Here is a 23,327-nt window from a genome sequence, read left to right on the forward strand (position 1 = left end):
AGCTCTGACAATGTGGAATCTATATGGGTAGAGTTGAGAAATACCAAGGGACAAAAACATTAGTGGGTGTCATATATAGACCCCCAAACTGCACTGGTGCGGTTGGGAATGGCATTAAACAAGAAATTAGAGATGCATGTAACAAGGGAATATTGGTGATCATGGGTGATTTTAATCTTCACATAGATTGGGCAAATCAAATTAGCCACAATGCCGTAGAGGAGGAATTCCTGGAGTGGAAACGGGATGGTTTTCTTGACCAATATGTGGAGGAACCAACTAGAGAGCAGGGTATCTTAGACTGGGTACTGTGTAATGAGAAGGGAATCATCGTCAATCAGGCTGTACGAGACAACTTGGGGATGAACGACCATAACATGATAGAATTTTTTTATCGAGATGGAGAGTGAAGTAGTTGATTCGGAGACTAGGGTGCTGAATCTTAATAAAGAGAACTATGAAGATATGAGATGTGAGTTTGCCTTTATAGATTGGAGAGAGTTACTTAAAGGGATGACAGTAGATAGACAATGGCAAACATTCAAGGAACGCATGGGGGGACTACAGCAACTGTTCATTCATGTCTGGCACAAAGCAAAGGGGGTAAGAGGGCCAATCCATGGTTTACAAAGGAAATTAGAAAGAGTATCCGATACAAGGAAGAAGCATACAGATTGGCCAAGAAAAATAATAGGTCTGAGAATTGGGAGCAGTTTAGAATTCAGCAAAGAAGGACAAAGGGATTGATTAAGAAAGAGAAAGTACAGTACGAAAGGAAGCTTGCAGGGAACATAAAGACTGACACTAAACGTTTCTATAGATATGTGAAAGGAAAGAGATTGATAAAGAGAAATGTAGTGCAGAGATGTAGAGAAATGTTTCCCCTACAGACAGAAACAGGGGAATGCATAATAAGGGACAAAGAAATGGCTGAGCAATTGAATACATACTTTGGTTCTGTCTTCACAAATGAGGACACAAATTAGATACCAGAAATGTTGGAGAATGAAAGGTTTAGTGAGAGGCTGAACTGAGGGAGATCGACATTAGTAGAGAAATGGTGCTGGGAAAATTGATGGGATTGAAGGCGGATAAATACCCAAGGCCTGAGAATCTGCGTTCCAGAGTGCTTAAGCAGATAGCTCTGGAAATAGTGGATGCATTGGTGGTCGTCTTCCGGGATTCTAGAGACTCTGGAACTGTCCCTGCAGATTGGAGGATAGCTCATGTCACTCGATATTCAAAAAGGGAGGTAGAGAGAAAACAGGGAATTATAGACCAGTAAGCCTAACATCGGTGGTGGGGAAAATGCTTGAATCCATTATCAAGCACTTTATAGCGGAACATTTAGAAAACAGTGGCAGGATCAGTCAGAGTCAGCATGGATTTATGAAGGAAAAATCAAGCTTGACAAATCTGTTGGAATTCTTTGAAGATGTAACCAGTACAGTTGACAAGGGGGAGCCAGTCGATGTGGTATATTTGGACTTTCAAAAGGCGTTTGACAAAGTCCCACATAAGAGGTTATTGTGCAAAATTAAAGCGCATGGGATTAGGGGAAATGTTTTGAGGTGGATAGAAAACTGGTTGGCAGAGAGGAAACAAAGAGTAGGGATTAATGGGTCCTTTTCAAATTGACAGGCAGTAACTAGTGGGGTACCACAGGGATCGGTGCTGGGACCCCAGCTATTCACAATATATATTAATGATTTGGATGAGGGAACAAAATGTAACATCTCAAAGTTTACAGATGATACCAAGTTAGGTGGGAGGGTGAATTGTGATGAGGATGCAGGGATCCCACAGCATGATCTGGACAGGTTGGGCGAGTGGGCAAATCAATGGCAGATGCAGTATAATTTGGATAAGTGTGAGATTATTCACTTTGGAAGCAAAAACAGGAAGGCAGATTACTACCTGAATGGTTGTAAATTGGGAGAGGGGAGTGTGCAGCGAGACCTGGGTGTCCTTGTACACCATTCACTGAAGGTGAGCATGCAGGTACAGTAGGTGGTAAAGAAGGCTAATGGTATGTTGGCCTTCATTGCAAGAGGTTTCGAGAATAGAAGCAGGGATGTGTTGCTGCAATTATACAGGGCCTTGGTGAGGCCACACCTGGAGTATTGTGGCCTCCTTCTCTGAGAAAGGATGTTCTTGCTCTCAAGGGAGTGCAGTGAAGGTTTACCAGACTGATTCCAGGGATGGCGGGACTGTTATATGAGGAGAGATTAACTAGGTTGAGATTGTTCTCGCTGAAGTTCAGAAAAATGAGGGGGAATCGCATAGAGGCTTATAAAATTCTAACAGGACTAGACAGGGTAGATGCAGGTAAGATGTTATCAATGATGGGTGTGTCCAGAACCAGGAGTCACAGCCTGAGGATTCAGGGTAAACCATTTCGGACAGAGATGAGGAGACATTTCTTCACACAAAGAGTGGTGAGCCTGTGGAATTCATTACCACAGGAAGTAGTTGATGCTAAAACTTTGAATATGTTCAAGAGGCAGGTAGATATAGCACTTGGGGAGAATTGGATCAAGGGCCATGGGGAGAAAGCAGGATTAGCCTATTGAGTTGGATGATCAGCCATGATCGTGATGAAGTGCCAAAAGGCCTCCTCCTGCTCCTAGGGTCTATGTATCTATGTATCTATGTACCTTGCTTTTTGGAAACTGGGATTAGGTTGGATAGCTGTTTATCAGTCACCACAGATACAATGTGAAAAATTCTTCCTTCTGTGCTGAGTATTTTCTGTGCACCTGTGTCTATGTTATTATGTATTCAGCTATAAGACCACGTGCCGTACAACATGGCACCGGCCAGGCATGGACCTGGCCTGCCAGATAGTGTCCCCCGTAACCTCCCTCGCCACCCCTGGACCATCCCCCACCAGTCTCACCAGCCCCTATTGAAGCTCCCACGGCTGGCGGATCAGCTCTCAAACCCCCCCCGACTGTAGCGGCACTGGACACAGTCCGCAGCTGCCACGCGAGGTCCCCGAAAACAGTGAGCGCAGGTGCCCCAAGCCGTCGGGAAGTCGGCCAATTGGGGGCTGAGCATTGGGGGAGGGTGTCAAGTGATGTCGCGAGGCCGACCCAACGGTGTGCGTCGTATTCAGCGTCGTTTTTGAGGGGGGGGGGGCGGAGCATCTGAAAAATGGCGCCACCTCCGATTTCAGCATAAAAACAGATTCTCCGGCCAATCGCCGAACGCAATTTCGGCAGACGCAATCGGAGAATCCAGCCCTACGTGCTGACGCCGGGACAGAATCGGTGGACTTCTACTGCAGCAAAACTGGTGCTGCTCCCGGAGCAATTCAGGAACCGTCAATGGACTAGCACCGGCGCTACATAGAACACGACAAATTCCAATGGAAAACGGTGTTGGATTTGAAGGGGTCGGGATTGGCACTCAAGAGGCTGACAAGTTGGTATTAGTACTCCACTCCCCACACAAACTCATCACAGCCAACAAGATGGCACTGGTTGCGCTGGAGCACGCCCACCCCATTGATGGGTCGGCTGGGGTCAGAGGGTAACTTGGGGGGGTGGCCTGGGGGACACCCAAATGTCCAGTGGCACTAAGTTCACAGTGGGCTGTCAGCAGTGTGTGCAGCTGCATTGTTGCCTTGGCGGCTGCAGCAATGGTGTGCTATGCCCATCCATCCCGACCCAACGGCCCACCTCCTGGCCGTCCCCCGCTGCTCTCCCCGGCCCTGGCAGAAACCCCCGGCCAATGGCACAACTGTCAGCAAACTATGCGATGTTGGACACTTTTTGTAGCCCCTCTCTCTCCCTCAGCAGCCACGGGGCATGTTGACCGATTTTTGAAATGGGGCGGGATTCTCCAGCCACGTCCGCCTGGCGAAGGGAGAATTCTACCCGAGGTCAATGGACTTCTCCATTGTCCTCATCTGGCCAGTGGCGTTCTTGTGGCAGGAGAATCCAACCCCATAAGTGAAACTCGCCATTGGTAATTCCTCCTCGAGGAGGTGGAACATCACGGAGGCCCAGGGGAATACCGGGTCAGGCCTGTTAAGCTATGCTAACGGAGTTTACAGAACATGCGGACTGGAACGCATTGACGCCGCTGTTGTGGCAGCGGAGCATGGCATTCTGGCGGGCGCCCGGCGTTGACCACGACTTTGGCCTCACGACTGATTCTCCGCCCAATCGTTTTTCCCGATTTCGGCATCGACCAACGGAGATTCCCAGCCCGCGTGATTCTTCCAGCCCCGCGCCAGGCCGGAGAATCGCCGCAACCGCACCACGCCGCCCCGACGCCTGCGCGCGATTCTCTGAGGTGCGGAGAATCGCGCCATTTACGCTGGCTGCTGTACGAGGCTGGGCCGCCGTTTCTCCGGCCCGGATGGGCCGAGCGGCCGCATGGAAAAAACAGAGTCCCGCCTGCGCCGTCCACACCTGATCGCTGCCGGCGGGAACTCTGCGCGAAGGGTCGGGGGGGGTGGCCTGTGGGGGGGGCTCCGTCCCCGGGGGGGGCCTCTGATGGGGCCGGCATCTCCCCCCCGGGCCTACTTTGTTGCGTGTCTGGCTCCAGAACCCCCCGCGCCATGTTGCGTCGGGGCCGGCGTGTTCCGTAAAGCCACCGCGCATGCGCGGGTTGTCGCGTCGCCACCGCGCATGCGCGGGTTGGCACCGCCCCCAGTGCGCGCCAGGAAGTGAGGCTGGAATGGCGTGAACCGCTCCAGCGCTGTGCTGGCCACATGTGGGGGCCAGAATCGCGAGTGCAGGCGCCCATTACGCACCGTCATGAAACGTGATGGCGTTCACGACGGTGCGGACACTCTGTCCCGCGATCGGAGAATCCCGCCCCATATCTTTGGAATTTGCTTCCTAAACTCTCACTTATCTCTTTGTCTCTTCTTTTAAGATATACTTTAAAACCTACCTCTTTGACCAAATGTTTGGTCATCTGTCCTATTTATCTTCTCATGTAGCGGCAAATTCTATTTGATAACTGCTTCTGTGAAGTGCCTCAGCATTTTACTATGTTGGGTCACTATATAAATGCAAAGGTAATGGGGAAACACAGGGTGGGGGGGGGGGGCGGTGACATTCAGCATCAGCAGAGCCTATCCCACTCTTCGTCCCATTGAATTTAATCTCTGGCACACAGTTAACAGCCTCAGCCCAAATGCACAATATGATTCACCTAGCTTACGACATTGGAAACTTCAGATCGGTTTTCGCACAGTGTTATTCGAGCTGACTTGGCAAAACATTGCTTCTGCTCAGCGAAGAAGATATATATTTTCAATTCATGGCAACATTTCCTGGCAATAATGTGACGGTAAACGGAACTTCCTTCCAGGCTTTAATGGCACCATTGGAGATAAGAGGGTTATACATTTAAACATGCCTGTCAGTATTAGCACACTCCACTTAACTGCATGGAGGCTATAAAATCAGGGCACCACCGAAACTACCCAATAAATTTTATGGTGTTTTACACTGGCTTTAAGATGAAATGATAAATCCTATAGGGGTCCCTTTGATTGCACAGTTTAAACAATCATCAAAAGGAGCTTTTACATACTCCCTTTCTTGCACTATTCCTGTTTAGGAAGAGTGCTGCTCTATTTACTTTAACATATGTGCCAGCCCACATTAGGTTCAGCAGTCAAGATCAAATTGCTTAATGAAGTGAAAAGACTCAACTCCCCTTAGCCTGAGAACTATTAGCAAAACAAAATTTTGATGGGTCTATGATGCATTAGGCTCCCTGCATATTGGGACATTTAGACTATGCATACAACCTAAAAGAAACCGGCATCTACCATTGCCAATCACAAGAAATTAATGACAACAACTCGCATTTATATTGTGTTTTCAATGTAACAAAATGTCCCAAGGTGCATCACAGTGGCACCAAGAAAACTAATTGGATATTCGGATAGATGGCAAAAAAGCTCCGTTAAAGGCGTGTCTTAAAGGAGGAAAGTGCAGTAGAGAGACAAAGATGTTTATTCAGGGAATTCCAAAACCTTAGCCCAGGCAGCTAAAGGAGCCATTAAAATCGAGTTTGCTCAAGAGGTCAGGATTAGAGGAATGTGCATATCCCCATGCAGCTGAAGGAGATAGGGAAGGCTGAGGGCATGGAGGGCCTTGAAAACAAGGATGAGAATTTTGCTTGACCAGGAGCCAGTTTAGGTCAACGAACACAGGGTGAAAGGGAAATGAGATTTGGGCCTAGATTTTGCCCACGATGGAGTCGATGAAATAACAGAACAGCTCAGAAATTGAAAGTCCCATCCCCAAATAAGGCAATTCCTATTTTGGTGGGGGCAGGACCAGGGTTCACGTGTGTGCAGTTTATGAAGGCAGCTGGAGGCAGTTGAGTGAAGTGGGATTTTGTTAGGCCAGTAGTGTGAAACCTAAAGTGTGCAGAGTCCAGGGGACAGCAGGCCTGAATTTGTGGATTCAGTTCAATAGCCAGAGAACCCCTTTGGACAGATAAGGTACCCCTTTAGATTTGGTTCCGGGACACTTTTGGTGGAGTTCAAGTGTCCTTTGAGGTAGGTCAGGTGTCTATTGGGATTGGTAAATGTAGGCATAAACTGTGCACAAAAAGTGCATAAACTCATTACTGTCAAACTCATTGGAACTGTCAATAGAACTGTCAAAATCAACTGTCGCAACTGTCAAGAGGACCTGTCAAGACTGTCAAGAGGACCTGTCAAAAGCCTCTATCAAAGGGAGCTGTCAAGCTGGCAAGGAATTTCAAAGACTTGCCCTTTAAATTTTTGGAAAACCTTCTGGAGTGTTAAAATATGCTTGCTATGGGCTCAGGGGCATAAGTTGACATGGTGGGTATGAGAGACATGAGTGGGTACTGGGGCACAGGTTGACATGAGGGTATGAGGTGTCATGGGGGTGAGTACAGGGGCTTGTAGTGGCATGAGATGGCATAGATGGAGCATGAAGGTGTGTGAGACAAGGTGAGGGGTGAGGGAGGAGGTATGTTTTTTGTTTTATTGTTTTCTTTCTAATCTTGTACACGGTGCTGGTGAACAGTCAGGCCTTACAGCCAGCCTTGCCTCCACATCCAACAGCCTCTACATTTGGTCCAAGGACAATGGGCAAAAACTTCTAATCAGCCCACTGACCAATTTTCATCCTTTTGGAATTGAAATCCCAACCTCTGGTCTTCTTTTTCCCAGATAGAGTTCATGAAGCTGGTATGTGTCCCGACTGCGCATTCCTGACCCGGGAGCAAACATTCAGGCCTTGATGTGAATAAAGCAACAGAGTTTTGGATGACTTCTATTTACAGAGGGTAGAATGTACGAGGCTGACCAGGAGTGGGCTGGAGTAGTCAAGTCTAGAAGGTAACAAAGGTTGTGTGTTTTAGCAGTAGATGACAGGAATTATGGTATGTCACAGAGGTAGAAATATCCGGTTCTAGTGATCATGCTGATATGGGGTTCGAAGTATATTTCAGGGTTAATATGACACCAAAGTTGTGAACCGTCTGGTTCAAACAGTTGCTTGGGAGAGAGACAGTTTAGGAGAGTGGTCCAAGAAATGGCTGATGAAATTCAACGTGGGCAAGTGCGAGGTCTTGCACTTTGGAAAAAAGAATAGAGGCATGGATAATTTTCTAAACGGTGACAAAATTCATAATGCTGAAGTGCAAAGGGACTTGGGAGTCCTAGTCCAGGATTCTCTAAAGGTAAACTTGCAGGTTGAGTCCGTAATTAAGAAAGCAAATGCAATGTTGCCATTTATCTCAAGAGGCTTGGAATATAAAAGCAGGGATGTACTTCTGAAGCTTTATAAAGCACTAGTTAGGCCCCATTTAGAATACTGTGAGCAATTTTGGGCCCCACACCTCAGGAAGGACATACTGGCACTGGAGTGGGTCCAGCGGAGATTCACACGGATGATCCCAGGAATGGTAGGCCTAACATACGATGAACGTCTGAGGATCCTGGGATTATATTCATTGGAGTTTAGGAGGTTGAGGGGAGATCTAATAGAAACTTACAAGATAGTGAATGGCTTAGGTAGGGTGGACGTAGGGAAGTTGTTTCCATTAGCAGGGGAGACTAGGACCCGGGGGCACAGCCTTAGAATAAAAGGGAGTCACTTTAGAACAGAGATCAGGAGAAATTTCTTCAGCCAGAGAGTGGTGGGTCTGTGGAATTAAGTGCCACAGAGGACGGTGGAGGCCGGGACGTTGAGTGTCTTTAAGACAGAAGTTGATAAATTCTTGATTTCTCGAGGAATTAAGGAATGGAGAGAGAGCGGATAAATGGAGTTGAAATAAGCCATGATTGAATGGTGGAGTGGACTCGATGGGCCGAATGGCCTTACTTCCGCTCCTATGTCTTATGGTCTTATGGTCTGATGGATGGAACTGATGAAATATTCAAATATTTTAAAGCTCTAATGCTTGTAGTCACCAGAAAGAACAGGGAATGTAAGCTCTCAGGACAAACCCCAGAACCCTGTAAATGGCAAGTTAGCCCACCAGAGAATTGGTTGGCCTTTTCTGATGACTTTGACTAAAGTAAAGCACAGGGACACACCAGTTTTAGATTTGGACTGTGCCCATGAATAGAGTTGCTCAATCCATAACTGAAACTTCCAGCAGCTATTGATTTTTTGTTGCAATGCCTGAGGAAATAGTAGTGAGTGAGTGGATTATGCTGCCTACATGGGAATAATAGGGACACTGTTCCAGATGGCTGACAAATAATTTAGCCTTGAAACCTACAATGGAACAATTTGTCTCGCGTGGAGGTTTCATGCACTAAAGGCTTTTCTGCTGTATTATGCTAAATAACCATACATAGTTCCTTTTCTTCAATGTGCGGGTGATTTGTGATGTCCAGAAAATTTGTGATGTCCGATAAATGCTGGCCTTGCTAGTGATGCTCACATCTGAAGAATGAATAAGGAGAAAGTTGGAGTCATTGCATAACTGTTTCTTCCTTTAGCCTAGTTTTCTTGAATACAATATGCAGCTATAGAACTAGCTTTGGGTAGATGATGCTTGTGGCTTGAGACCCTGGTACCATGGATCTTGCCAATTAGCCTCATACAATAGCAGATGAGAGGTACAATCAAACAGATGAGTCCTTCACCTGTGCTGCCAAAGTTTCCAGTATTGTTCAACTGAAAATTAAAGCAGAGAATGCCTTTTATGAGGGGCATTCATGCTTTAAACAAGCTTTGCGAGACCTTCAAGAAATTATCCCTGCCATGTGAATGCACTGTCCACATCTTGGAAGGTTAACGTTAGCCAGAAACCTTTAAAAAAAAAATTTTAAATAAAAATTTAGAGTACCCAATTTATTTTTTCCAATTAAAGGGCAATTTAGTGTGGCCAATCCACCTACTCTGCACATCTTTGGGTTGTGGGGGTGAAACTTACGCAGGCATAGGGAGCATGTGCAACTCCACACGGACAGTGACCCAGAGCCGGGATCGAACCTGGGACCTCGGCGCCATGAGGCAGCAGTGCTACTCACTGCGCCACCATGCTGCCCCGCCAGAAACTTTACTGGACCAGTCATATGTATACTGTGGCTGGAAGTACAGGTCAGATGCTGGATATTCTGCAGCAAGTTGCTCATCTCCTGACTCTCCAATGACTTTCCACCATCTACAAGCTACAAATTAGAAGTGTGATGGAATATTCTCCACTTGCCTGGATGAGTTGACATTCAACAACTCCCAAGAATGCGAGCAACATCCAAGCGAAAGCAACCTGTTTGATTGGCACTCTATCTACCACCTTAACAATGCACTCTCGCATTCACTGGCACAATGGCATTGTGTACTTGCTCAATATATACCATTGACAAGATGTGCTGTAGCATTTCACCAAGCCTCTTTCAACAGTGCCTCCAAACCAGTGATCTCTACCACCTAGAAGGACAAAGACAGCAGATACATGGGAATGCCAGTATCTACAAGTTTCTCTCCAAGGTACCGAACATTCTTGCTTGGAAACATAGCACCATGTCTTCACCATTGCTGGGTCAAAATCCTGGACCCCCATATCTGCATAACTATGCAATATCACCACACAGATTATGGCATTTCAAGAAGACAGCTCACCATCGCCTTCTCAAGGGCAATTAGGTCAATAATTGTTGGTCTTGCTAGCAATGCTCACATCCTGTGAACAAATAAAAACATTTCTGATGTGATTGGGTGAGCATCATCAATGGGGCTTGGGAGTTAAAGCTACCTGAGGCTCCAGTCTTCCACAACTTGGGATTTCCAGATTGCCTCAATCTCTCATTTCACACCCGACTTAAAACTGGGGCATGGTCTAGCGGCAAGAACCCTGCCTTACAGCCTTTCTCATGCAAATATAGGTGGATTGTTTGCATTCCAAGAGTACTGATCATTCTTGCCATTGCCTCCTACACTACAAGGCCCACCTCTTCTTTGATCCCTTTTGCATCATTTTCCATTTTGTACTCAGCTCGAATGCTGATATTACTGCTCAGAGTTATGAGTTTACATTCCTCATAAATGTTACTAACGTTGGCAGTAACCCATTTGAAATAGTTTCCATAGGTGAGCCCGTGTTCCCTGTCAACCGAAACCTGCAATCTTAAAACATGCAGTGAATAATCCAGACTTTTGTGATAAAATTGCAATTAGATAGGATTCCACTAAATCAAGCATAGTTTCACAATGTTGATAATATCAACTCTGCGAGATCCTTTTCATAATGGGTAATCTACTTATCAGATTTGCTTACAAATCTAATTCATTACAGAAGCACGCAATGCAGCTGAGGTATTAAAAAAGTGGGAATACAGCACAAAAGATCTGGAAGCGTCTGGCAAAGATAGCCAAAAAGGGTAGCAGCCTAAGGAAAAGAGGTACTGTTGCTGATTCATTTTCCACCTGGTCTTTTCTGTGGCTCTGTTCCAATTAGGGCAGTTAGTGAATTTGCCCTTCTTTCTATGTTATCTATGTCCGAATGCTTAGAGTCGCCAGGTATCGAATGATACCACCACAAGTTTCAACCGGCTAGCGATCAAAGAGCCAAACACCAGTTAGTTAGTTCAAGGTCAAGGGTACTTTATTTACACACAATTAGTCATGCGACATAAACACTACTAGTTATCTACACCTATCAACTAAGATTATCATAGAATGTACTGTGCAGAAGGAGGCCATTCGGCCCATCGAGTCTGCAGCGGCTTTTGGAGAGAGCACCCTACCCAAGGTCAGCACCTCCACCCTATCCCCATAACCCAGTAACCCCACCCAACACTAAGGACAATTTTGGACACGAAGGGCAATTTAGCATGGCCAATCCAACTAACCTGCACATCTTTGGACTGTGGGAGCAAACCGGAGCACCCGGAGGAAACCCACGCACACACGGGGAGGATGTGCAGACTCCGCACAGACAGTGACCCAAGCCGGAATCGAACCTGGGACCCTGGAGCTGTGAAGCAATTGTGCTATCCACAATGCTACCGTGCTGCCCCAACAAGACAACCTGTACTTAACTTCAGGCACCCGGCTTAGGTCAGAAAACAGTGGCCGCTGTTCAATTCTGGATCTCTCGGGTTCGAAGGAGTTGCTGCTGCTCAGCTGGGCTCATCCGTCTGGTAGCGGGCGTTGAACTCGGACTCGCTTCTGGTGTTGCTGCAATTGGCGATGGCCGTGACCGGGGTACCGAGGCCAAGAGGGCGCCAAGAGAGAGCAAACATAATGCGAACTCTTCTTCTTATACTCAGGGGATTTTCGTGCTCTTTTGGGCGGTCCATCAATTTGGGCCTTACTAATTGGGTGATCCCTGATCACTCCGTTCGATTCCTTAACCAATAAGTGGGCGGGGATCTGGATGGCTGGGCGTGTCCCAAGCAGTCACTGACCCTGTTGTTTGCGTTTCCCTTGAACAGGGAGTGGCGCCAAAATGTCTGGGACTGTCCCGGTTGCTTGAGTACCAGTCCTTTGTTTTGGGGAAGATGTGCCATTAAATGCTAATCGGCCTGATTAACATGCTAATGGGATGGAGTTTCGATACCGTCTCGACTTTGCTGACAAATATGCATTTCAGGCTCTGAGCCTGCCTGATTCTTGGCTTGTCCATTTTACCCACCAGGCTTTGCGGGTTTCTCTGCACCTAGTTGGAAGTGGCCATCCCAGATGGCGACAGTACCAAAGAGAGCACACAACTTCTGTGAGACAGGCCTCTGAATCACCTGAAAGTGATTCAAGAGAGTGTAGGCCACTGCATCTTCATGAGAGGAAGTCTCAAAGCAAATGTTCCTCGTGCCATATGGATGAAGGTGGGACTAGCACTGAGTGCCAGCTCTCTCACCCCAGAACCACGGACCAGTGCTACGAGATGTTCAATTATCTAATGAGGCCAGGTAAGCCATAGCGTTGGCTATGCTGCCTTTTCTGCCTGGAGAGCCAACTTACTCCTCACTCTCAAAAAATTAATAGCCACACAACTGACCCTTCACACTGCACTCTGTTTAATGGGGATACTGATACATTTGTATATACATGCACGTAACATTTGAGCTACGGACAGGCCTAAGTCTCAAGCAAATAGCCAATTAAATACGGACATTCATGGGGCAGCATGGTGGTGCAGTGGTTAGCACCGCTGCCTACGGCGATGAGGACCTGGGTTCGATCCTGGCCCCAGGTCACTGTATGTGTGGAGTTTGCACATTCTCCCCATGTCTGTGTGGGTCTCACCCCCACACCCAAAGATGTGCAGGTTAGGTGGATTGGCCACGCTAAATTGTCTCTTAATTGGGAAAAAATAATTGGGTATTCTAAATTTATTTTTAACAAATGGGCATTCACAGCCATCCTAATAATTCACACTTCTCTTTGTTTAAGGATGCACTAATATGAAAGGACTATAGAATTTCCAGCATGTCTGTCCTTTCTGTTTCATTCTGGACAAATAGAACATTTGTGACAGACAGAAGTGAATGTAACCCATCCAAGTTCCATTGTATTATGATGATTTCCCCCATTCAAACTAGACAGAATTAACCCCAAAGGTGGTGTTAAACACTAGCACATTTATTTTTGGAAAAGGGCTTTGAACTTCTAAAATTCATATGATGAGGTAGCCACGCTGTTGTCTGTTTTAAAAAAACGAGAAGCTGTTTTCAAATAGCTCCATCAAAGCCATCAAACTAATTGAAAGTCATTCAAGCAGCCAAAGTAATTAACAGATTTCCAGCATCATGCATTTATTTAACAGCAACACCTTGTCGGCAGAAGATCCAACAGAGAGATAAGGATTTCCCATTATAGTATTGAAACCATCCAAGAAACCTCAAGCCTGCCACATGGCAGCCAGAGATCATAAACTAGAGTCTGAGATAATTGCAAACTGTAACAGTACCTTACCTTCATCTGTAGCTAATATATGTGTGTGTGTGTGAGAGACATTGCGATAATTCATGAGGCAGTGCATGACAATGAATAAATAATTTTTAACTCAAAAAAGCTTGCTGCTGGAATTATTTAATTAGGCTAAACACCCCAAGAATAAGAAAGCAGAGCTCTGTCATTAAAAAACATACCGATCAAGGGTAATAAAGGGACACAAATATTCTGTCCATGGCAGAATGATAATCACAGGAAAGATGATGATAATGCTAATGAGGGACGTGACGTGTACTTGGACCTTGATAATGGCCCTTGTTCCTTTATTACAACTTTCATGATCTCACCCTCACACCAATTACTTTCTCACTCATAATCACCACCTCAGTTATTTTTAATTTAGAGATTAGATCATCTAGAAATTTGATTTGGAAATTAGGTAACATCAGGGAGGGTGTAATGGTGTTGTATCGAGCATGAACCAGCAAAGCAAGGTAGTTATGTTAAACTTATACCTGATTGGACCACACTTGGAAAACTACAAACAATTCTGGACTCCATATTCTAAAAATGATAGTGATGTACTGGAACACGATTTACTGGAATGGTAGCAAAATTGAGAGGTTATAATAATAATAATAATCTTTATTATTGTCACAAGTAGGCTTACATGAACACTGCAATGAAGTTACTGTGAAAACCCCCTAATCATCACATTCCGGCACCTGTGCGGGTTCACTGAGGGAGAATTCAAAATGTCCAAATTACCTAACAGCACGCCTTTGGGGACTTGTGGGGGGAAACTGGAGCACCCGGAGGAAACCCATGCAGACAGGAGGAGAACATGCAGACTCCGCACAGACAGTAACCCAAGTGGGAATCGAACTTGGGATCCTGGTGCTATGAAGCAACAGTGCTAGCCACTGTGACTACCGTGCCACCCAGATCTATCAACAAAAGCTGAAGATTTTTAAGAAGGCTGAGATGAGGGGACTTCCGGTTGCAGCTATGCCTAGGTAGGTCGCACGTTCGGCAGCTCCCTCCGGGAACGGACTTTTGGGCTCTTCAGAGGGGCCCCAATGGCAATTATTCGACGGCTCCCAATGTGGGAAGGTGACAGCAAGGTTCCCCCGACACTATATGGATTGGACCAGGAGTGGAGCGATTAAAAAAGTGATCCTGGTGCAGCGGAAAGTGTGAGGGAAGAAAAGCAAGATGGCGGCGGGTGGAGACCAAGCAGCGTGGGCGCAGTGGTCGCCGGAGCAGCAGGAGTTCCTTAAAAGCTGCTTTGCGGAGCTGAAGACAGACATGCTGGCGCCAATGAAGACGGCGATTGAGAAGTTTGTGGAGACCCAGAAGGCCCAAGGGGCGGAGATCCGGGAGGTGCGGCAAAAAGCCTCGGAGAACGAGGACGAGATCTTGGGCCTGACGGTGAAGGTGGAGGCACACGAGGCGCTGCACAAGAGGTGGCATTTGAGGACCAGGAGAATAGGTCGAGGAGGAAGAATCTTCGGATTCTGGGTCTCGCTGAAGGAGTGGGGGGGGCCCGATGCTGGGACATATATGAGCACGATGCTCAATGCGCAGATGGGTGCGGGAGCTATCCCAAGACCCCTGGAGCTGGATGGGGCTCATTTGGTCCTGGCAAGGAGACCCAAAGCCAACGAGCCACCAAGGGCTGTAGTGGTGAGGTTCCACCGCTTTATGGACAGAGAGTGTGTCCTGAGATGGGCCAAAAAAGAACGGAGCAGCAGGTGGGAGAACACGGAGATCCGAATTTACCAGGACTGGAGTGCGGAGGTGGCTAAGAAGAGGGCTGGTTTTAAGGCGGTTCTAAGGCGGTTCTCCATCGGAAGGGAGTGAAGTTCGGGATGCGGCAACCAGCGCGATTGTGGGTCACGTTCCAAGATCGGCACCACTATTTGAAACGCCTGATGAGGCATGGAACTTTATCCAGTCTGAAAAGTTGGACTCAAACTGAGGGTTTGTCATGGGGGGATGTTTACTGTGTTTGCTGCGTTTGGGGAATGTTCTTTTTGTTTTGGTGCTGGGTGGGGATGGGTGAATGGATTTGATGTGGGGGCTGTGGGAGAGTGTGGGCGTCGGTGTTGGAGGGGCAGGGCCCCGCGGAGGAAGAGGGGGGTGGAGGCCCGGGGATGGGGAGTTGGAGTAAGGCCGCTAAAAGGAGCTGCGCCAGACGTGGGGGGGGGGGGGGATTTCAACACGGTGCTGGACCCAGCACTGGACCGTTCTTGGTCCAGGACGGGTAAGAGGCCGACTGCGGCCAAGGTGCTCAGGGGGTTTATGGACCAGATGGGAGGAGTGGATCCATGGAGGTTTGCCAGGCCGCAGGCCAGGGAATTTTCCTTCTTTTCCCACGTCCATAGAGCCTACTCCCGGATAGATGTTTTCATTTTGAGTAGGGCGCTCATCCCGAAAGTGGAGGGAATGGAATATTCGGCCATAGCCATCTCGGAGCACGCCCCGCATTAGGTGGAGCTGGAGTTGGGGGAGGAGAGGGACCAGCCTCGATGTGGGACTGTTGGCGGATGAGGGGTGTGCGGGCGGGTGCGGGGGTGTATTGAAAGATACTTGGAGGCCAATGATAACGGGGAGGTGCAGGCGGGGGTAGTCTGGGAGGCGTTGAAGGCAGTGGTCAGGGGAGAGCTAATCTCCATTAGGGCCCACAGGGAGAAGAGAGAGAGGAGGGAGAGGGAGAGGTTGGTGGGGGAGATTTTAAGGGTGGACAGGAGTTATGCAGAGGCCCCCGAGGAGGGGCTACTTAGGGAGCGACGGAACCTCCAGACGGAATTCGACCTGATGACTACGGGGAAAGCAGAGGATCAGTGGAGGAAAGTGCAAGGGGCGGCGTATGGGGAGAAGGCAAGTCGGATGCTGGCACATCAGCTTCGTAAGAGGGAGGCAGCGAGGGAGATTGGTGGAGTTAGGGATAGAAGGGGGAATACGATGCGGAGTGCGGTGAGAATCAACAAGCTATTTAGGGACTTCTATGAGGATCTGTACAGGTCTGAGCCCCCAGCGGGGGAGGAGGGGATGCAACGATTCCTAGATCAGCTGAGGTTCCCGAGGGTGGAGGAGGAGGAGGCGGCTGGTTTGGGGGCGTCGATTGGGCTGGAGGAGCTGGTTAAAGGATTGGGGACATGCAGGCGGGGAAGGCCCCGAGGCCGGATGGGTTCCTGGTTGAATTTTACAGGAAATACGTGGACCTGCTGGGCCAGTTGCTAGTGAGGACTTTTAATAAGGCGAGGAAGGAGGGGACCTTGCCCCGACAATGTCCAGGGCGCTGATTTCTTTGATCTTGAAGTGGGACAAGGATCCATTGCAATGTGGGTCGTATAGACCGATCTCGCTCCTCAATGTTGACGCTAAGTTGCTGGCGAAGGTGCTGGCTACGAGAATTGAGGACTGTGTCCCGGGGGTGATTCATGAGGACCAGACGGGATTTGTGAAGGGTAGGCAGCTAAATACACATCTGCGGAGGCTCCTCAATGTGATTATGATGCCATCGGTGGAGGGGGAAGCGGAGGTAGTGGCAGCTATGGACACGGAGAAGGCCTTTGATCGGGTGGAGTAGGAGTATCTTTGGGAAGTATTGCGGAGGTTTGGGTTCGGGGAGGGGTTCATCAGTTGGGTCAGGCTGCTATATAGAGCCCCGGTGGCAAGTGTGGCTACGAACCGGCGGAGGTCGGAGTACTTTCGGCTGTACCGGGGGACGAGGCAGCGGTGTCCCTTATCCCCCTTGTTGTTTGCATTGGCAATTGAGCCGCTGGCCATGGCACTGAGGGAGTCCAGGAAATGGAGGGGATTGGTTCGGGGGGGAGAGGAACACCGCGTGTCGTTGCATGCCGATGACCTGTTGTTGTATGTTGCGGATCCAGTGGAGGGGATGGCGGAGGTCATGCGGATCATTAGGGAGTTTGGGGACTTTTCGGGGTATAAACTCAACGTAGGGAACAGTGAGCTCTTTGTGGTGCATTCAGGGAAGGGGGATAGACGAGCTACCGCTGAAGAGGGCGGAAAGGAGCTTTCGGTACCTGGGGATCCAAGTAGCTAGGAGTTGGGGGGCCCTGCACAAGCTTAATTCGACGCGGTTGGTGGAGCAGATGGAGGAGGATTTTAAAAGATGGGATATGCTGCCACTCTCACTAGCGGGTCGGGTGCAGTCGGTCAAAATGACGGTCCTTCCGAGGTTTCTCTTTGTGTTCCAGTGCCTTCCCTTTTTGAACCCCATGGCCTTTTTCAATTGAGTAAGCAGGAGCATCATGGGTTTTGTGTGGGTGAATAGGACCCCGCGGGTGAAGAGGGTGTTTCTGGAGCGGAGCAGGGGGGGGGGGCGGCTGGCGCTGCCAAATTTGTGTGGCTATTGTTGGGCAGCCAATGTGGCGATGATCCATAAGTGGGTAATGGAGGGAGAGGGGGCGGCGTGGAAGAGGCTAGAGATGGCGTCCTGTGTGGGCACGAGCCTGAGGGCGCTGGTGATGGCACCGCTGCCGCTCTCGCTGACAAGGACATGACGAGTCCGGTGGTGGCGGCGACGCTGAAGATCTGGGGGCACGGGGGCGAGGTGGGAGCCTCGGTTTGGTCCCCGATTCGGAAGAACCATTGGTTAGTCCCGGGAAGGCTGGATGGGGGGTTTCGGAGCTGGCATCGGGCAGGGTGAGGTACCCTCAATAATGACACTTAGAGATTAAACTGTAAAGAAGGCTTTATTAGACTAATAACTATGCTAGAGCTAGAGACGAGAGCTGACTGCTGCACAGCCCATGAGGCAGCCCTTTATGTATGGCTCCCAGATGGGCGGAGCCAGAGGCGGAGTCCCCAGGGTTCCAAGCCCGGTCTTAAAGGGGACATCACCTTACATGATGATAAGGCAGTAACCGTTCATCACCCAGGGATTATAAGAATGGGGGACCTGTTCATCGATGGGACGTTTGCGAGCCTAGGGGCGCTGGAGGAGAAGTTTGGCTACCCCCGGGAAACGCTTTCAGGTACATGCAAGTGAGCGCGTTTGTGAGGCGGCAGGTGAGGGAATTCCCGCTGCTTCCGGAACGTGGGATTCAGGACAGGGTGATTTCGGGTGTATGGGTTGGAGAAGGCAAGGTTTTGGCGATTTACCAGGAGCTGCAGGAAGAGGAGGAGGCCTCGGTGGAGGAGCTAAAGGGCAAGTGGGAGGAGGAGCTTGGGGAGAAGATAGATGAGGGTCTGTGGGCTGATGCCCTGAGTAGGGTTAATTCTTCCTCCTCTTGCGCCAGGCTCAGCCTAATACAGTTTAAAGTTACTCACAGAGCGCATATGACAGGGGCGAGGCTGAGTAGGTTCTTTGGGGTGGAGGACAGATGTGGGAGGTGCTCGGGGAGCCCAGCAAATCACGTCCATATGTTCTGGTTGTGCCCGGCGCTGCATGGGTTTTGGAGGGGTTTTGCAAGGACTATGTCCAAGGTGGTGAATGCCCGGGTCAAGCCGAGCTGGGGATTAGCATTATCTGGGGTATCGGATGAGCCAGGAGTGCAGGAGGCGAAAGAGGCCGGTATTCTGGCCTTTTCGTCCCTGGTAGCCCGGCGGAGGATTTTGCTACTATGGAAAGATGTGAAGCCCCCTAGTGTGGAAGCTTGGATCAATGACATGGCAGGGTGCATCAAGCTGGAGAGGATAAAGTTTGCCTTGAGAGGGTCTGCGCAGGGGTTCCTCAGGCGGTGGCAACCGTTCCTAGACTATCTCGCGGAGCGTTAGGAGGAGGTCAGCAGCAGTCCAGAGGTGAGGGCCGGGGGGGGCGGGGGGGTCCAATGTATTATTTCTGCTTGTTGTGTTCTTGTTTCTTTCTTCTTGTTGGGGGGGGTTTTGTTGAAAATGTGTTGAAAAATTTGAATAAATTGTTTTTTAAAAAAAGGCTGAGATGAGACTTTTTCTTAAGCGTAATTTCACACACCCTTTTTTCCATTCAGGGAATAGTGGAAGGATTCCTTAGCAGATCAGCCCATTGAACTGCATTATGGACACACTTTCTGTAACGGACAAGTCCTAGGGTTGGACTCGAACCTGGAGCATTTGGTCCAGAGGTAGGGATGCTACCTGTATGCCACAGGTCCTCCTATGGGTGACCTAATTGAGGACTTTAACATTATAAAAGCTCTTAAATGGTAGATAGAGAAGAGGGGCTGGATTCTCCGCCCCGCCACACCAGTTTCCAGCCTCGACCCGCCGGCGGGATTCTCAGTTACATCGGCCGGCCAATGGGTTTTCCCATTGTGGGGCAGCTCCATGCCGTCGGGAAATCCCTGTGCGCCGGCAAAACGGAGAATCCCGCTGGCAGAGAATCCCGCCCGAGGGACGGAATTCTCCGCTATCCGGCGGGGCGGGCCGTACCGACGCTGAGGAGTGGTGTGAACCGCTCCGGCGTCGGGATGCCTAAAGGTGCGGAAACCTCCGCACCTTCAGGGGCTAGGCCGGCACCGGCAGTGTTGGCGTGCGCCAGTGAGGTTCACACCGTGCCAACCGGTGCCGAAGGGCCTCCGCCGGCCAGTGCGAGTTGGCCCATGCGCGGGAGCGCCAGTGTGTTCTGGCATGATCCCAGCGCTTGCTCAGGGGGGTTCTTCTCCGCGCCGGCCCCCCACGTCACAGGCCCGCCCGCAGGTCGGTGGGACCCAACCACGGGCCAGGCCAGATCCCCCCGTGTTGCCACCCCCCCCCCCACTCGGCCCATTGCGGAGCGGAGAATTGCCGGGGGGCGCCACTGCCAACGGCCCCCGACCGGCGTGACGCGATTCCCGCTCCCGCCGCAAAACCCGCGCCGGAGAATCCGGCAGCCGGCGTCGGGGCGGGATTCACGCCGCCCCCCTTCCGATTCTCTGGCCGGTGGGGGGGGTCAAAGAATCCCGCCCAAGGTGTTTCAGTGTGATGTTGACCAGGCTTGGAACCAAAGATTTAAGATACCCACTGATAACTCCAGGGATTTTAGGGAGCAACCCTTTGGCAGGAGCGGTTAGAATATGGAACTTGCTACTACAGGGAATGGTTGAGGTGACAAGTATAAATGAATTTAAGGAGAAGCTATACAGCACATGAGAGAGAAAGGAATAGAAAGATATACAGAAATATTGGGTTCAATGTAGAAAGAGACATAAATGGGCCTGCTGGTCTGAAAGTCCAGTTTCTGTGCTGTAACTCAGCAAAAAAGGCAGTAATTCAGAGGCAATTTCAGGTCAATGGCTGTAGAAATGGTGAATATATGTCCAGTGAGATATAATGGGTAATTCTTCTTCTTCTATTTGCTTCATATATTTCACTAACGTCAATCATTAACACAGATAAGTATTGAATAGTGTTCGAAGCAATACTTTAAAAGTAAACACTTATTCATAAAAACAAAACAATGTTTTGAAGTTTAAGATAATTTAAGCTCCTGATTGGATGTAAAATAAAATCTAAAACAAATATAATAGATTGCAGTTGATCTTCAGTTGCTTTTTGCTTTACGGAAAATGATTGAAAAGAACTCAAGATATTTGTATATTGTGGGCAGAATCCTCCAGCTGTTGGGATTCTCTTTTCCCTCTGGCAGCCCCCCCCACCCACGTCCACGGGATTCCCGGCGGTGTGGAGTGGCATCAATGGGAAATCCCATGGACAAACGGTGGGAAGAGAGATTCCAGCTGCCTGTGAATGACGCATGGCAGGAAAACACGCGGCTGGGAGGGGGAGGGGGGGGGGCAAAGTGGGGGCAGAGAATCCCACCCTGTAACTTTTCTCTTGCACAGACAATTTGAATAATTAAACAAAGCCTAAGAAATGAGGTCAAATAAAAATGTTTTTTTTTTAATTAAAAGGCCTCCTTAAGCAGAGCAGCTGGTTTGAAAAGATCTCAAGCAATTTCAGTCTCTGGGTTGTACACCAACCAGGGAGATGTACATGTTGTAACAGAAATTTGAAAGGTGTTTTCTACAAGGGAGGTATCCAGGGAAAAGACTTATCAGATTTGATAGCCGACCTGGAGTTGCAATCGGCCTTGAAGATAAAATGGGTCTTAAAGCATTAATTAAATGCTTTGCTTCTTCTGAATACACTTGGTATGCAATATTTTGAGTTGCTGACATGATAATCCAACTGATTACTGCAAGGTAAACAGATTTTTGTTACGCTGACTAACAGAGCACAATTATAATTTAAAATCCAGTAGCCCCATTGAAAGCTGTCACTTGACCCACTGACGGACGAATATATGTTTCATCACCTTTTTCTTTTCAGGAAGGAATCATATTTCACTGACAATGCTCCCGCTTGTCTGTGGGGTTGAACGTCTAACTTTGCCCAACACCCATTTCCAGATGAGGGTGAAAAACTTTGTCGTATGCAATTCAGCTTTTCCATTTTTAGCTAATACCCCCTTCATTGCTTTTTCATGTACTTATATGTTAAAACACACACTGAGCTAGATATTTAGTCACCATCTGCATGTCCCATGCAAGCCACACACCATCCTGACTTGGAAATATATTGTCGTTCCTTCACTTGTAGCTGGGTCAAAATCCTGGAATTCCCATCCTAACAGAAGGAATAAATAAAAAATTGTGCTTCTTAAAGAGAGGCCAGAGGTGAGGTGGCATGGGGTGAAGTATAGCATTCAGACTGAGCTCTGTTACAGAAATACCAGAGACCAAAGACTATTTATTCTCTTTTTTATTTGAATGAACCTCAAATTTCAAAAAATCTCGATCTTGCGTTATGGAGACAATCGCTGTTAAGGTCTTGCTGAATTATCACCATCACTATGAGCTTCAAACCATGGTCTTGACCGGAATTCTCCGGCCGTTGAGATTCTCTGTTCCCGCCTGCAGCGCACCGCCGCTTACGGGTTTCCTGGCAGCGTGGGGTGGCTTCAATGGGAAATCCCATCGACAAGCAGCGGGAACAGAGAATCCCGCTGCCAGGGAACAGCGAGCTGCTGAGAAACATGCGGCTGGGGGATGGGCGAACCAGCCCCCTATCTCCTGTTTCACTTTGACTCTGACCACCCATTCAGTTTTGAAGTTCGAAAAGTATGGCAGATGTAATGCTTGGACACCTCTATGAGTTTAGGGGCAGGAATGTTCAATCTTTGCATCTGGATATATCTGCATGTATATACAAAGTGATTATATATAAAGAAACATTGCGACTACTTAGCAATACTTTTTTAAGTGTGTTACTCACTATGTTAGTTCCCCAGATCAATTCATGCTGATTCAATTGTGGTGCTGAGATTTTGGTGCCAGGTCTCTATCAATGAAGTAGCCACCTGACTCCATTTCAATGCAATCCAACAATGGCAGTGCAAAGAGAGCTTCTGAATACACACAGCTCAGGTGTTGTCTATAGCTTCTCACGGGTTGGGATGGGGAAACATGTCTGAAGTAATTAGGAAGTAATTGGTTATTCTAACAGACCTGGCGGGCCTCTCATCATTCTCGTGTACTGAAGCGTGACCATTACCAGCTGGAGTGCATCTCTTCCTGAGCTGTTTTCGACACTTCAGGGAGCAGTGGGTTGGAACACAAGAGGTGTTGGAATGTAATGATCAGCCCAACTAATAAAATCAGAAAATGGAAACCTGTTGAAAGTTACACCAATTGTAGAAAGTTAAATAAATACACAAACAAACCAATCACAGTTCCCACATTCAGACTGTAAGATGCCCCTCCTCATTTTACTAGCGTCCAGCAGATTGTTATAATATATTTGGCTTTCATATACAAACTTTATATTAGGTACAAGCTGGGGTATGCCAAGTACATATTTCCCACCTCAACACCTCACATCAACAACGCCAAGATGATTTTTTTCCTTTTATTCTTTCATGGGATATGGACGCCGCTGACAAAACCACCATTTACTGCTCATCCTTAATTGCCCTTGAACTGAATTTTTCAGAGAGCAGTTAAGAGTCAGCCATATTGTTGTTGGTCTGGAGTC

At 48.4% G+C, this 23,327-nt stretch overlaps 1 long non-coding RNA gene across 1 annotated transcript in view; it reads right to left on the reverse strand.

Moving 5' to 3' along the window:
- Nucleotides 1-22,934, reverse strand: part of LOC140425866 (uncharacterized) — a 192,919-nt gene extending 169,985 nt beyond the window's left edge. The window contains exon 1 of the long non-coding RNA XR_011948045.1: nucleotides 22,802-22,934. This is a non-coding gene — a long non-coding RNA (uncharacterized lncRNA). The remainder of the gene's footprint in view (nucleotides 1-22,801) is intronic.
- Between the last annotated feature and the right edge of the window lie 393 nt (nucleotides 22,935-23,327).

Source organism: Scyliorhinus torazame, chromosome 1, assembly GCF_047496885.1.
Source record: "Scyliorhinus torazame isolate Kashiwa2021f chromosome 1, sScyTor2.1, whole genome shotgun sequence".
Lineage (NCBI taxonomy): Eukaryota > Metazoa > Chordata > Chondrichthyes > Carcharhiniformes > Scyliorhinidae > Scyliorhinus > Scyliorhinus torazame.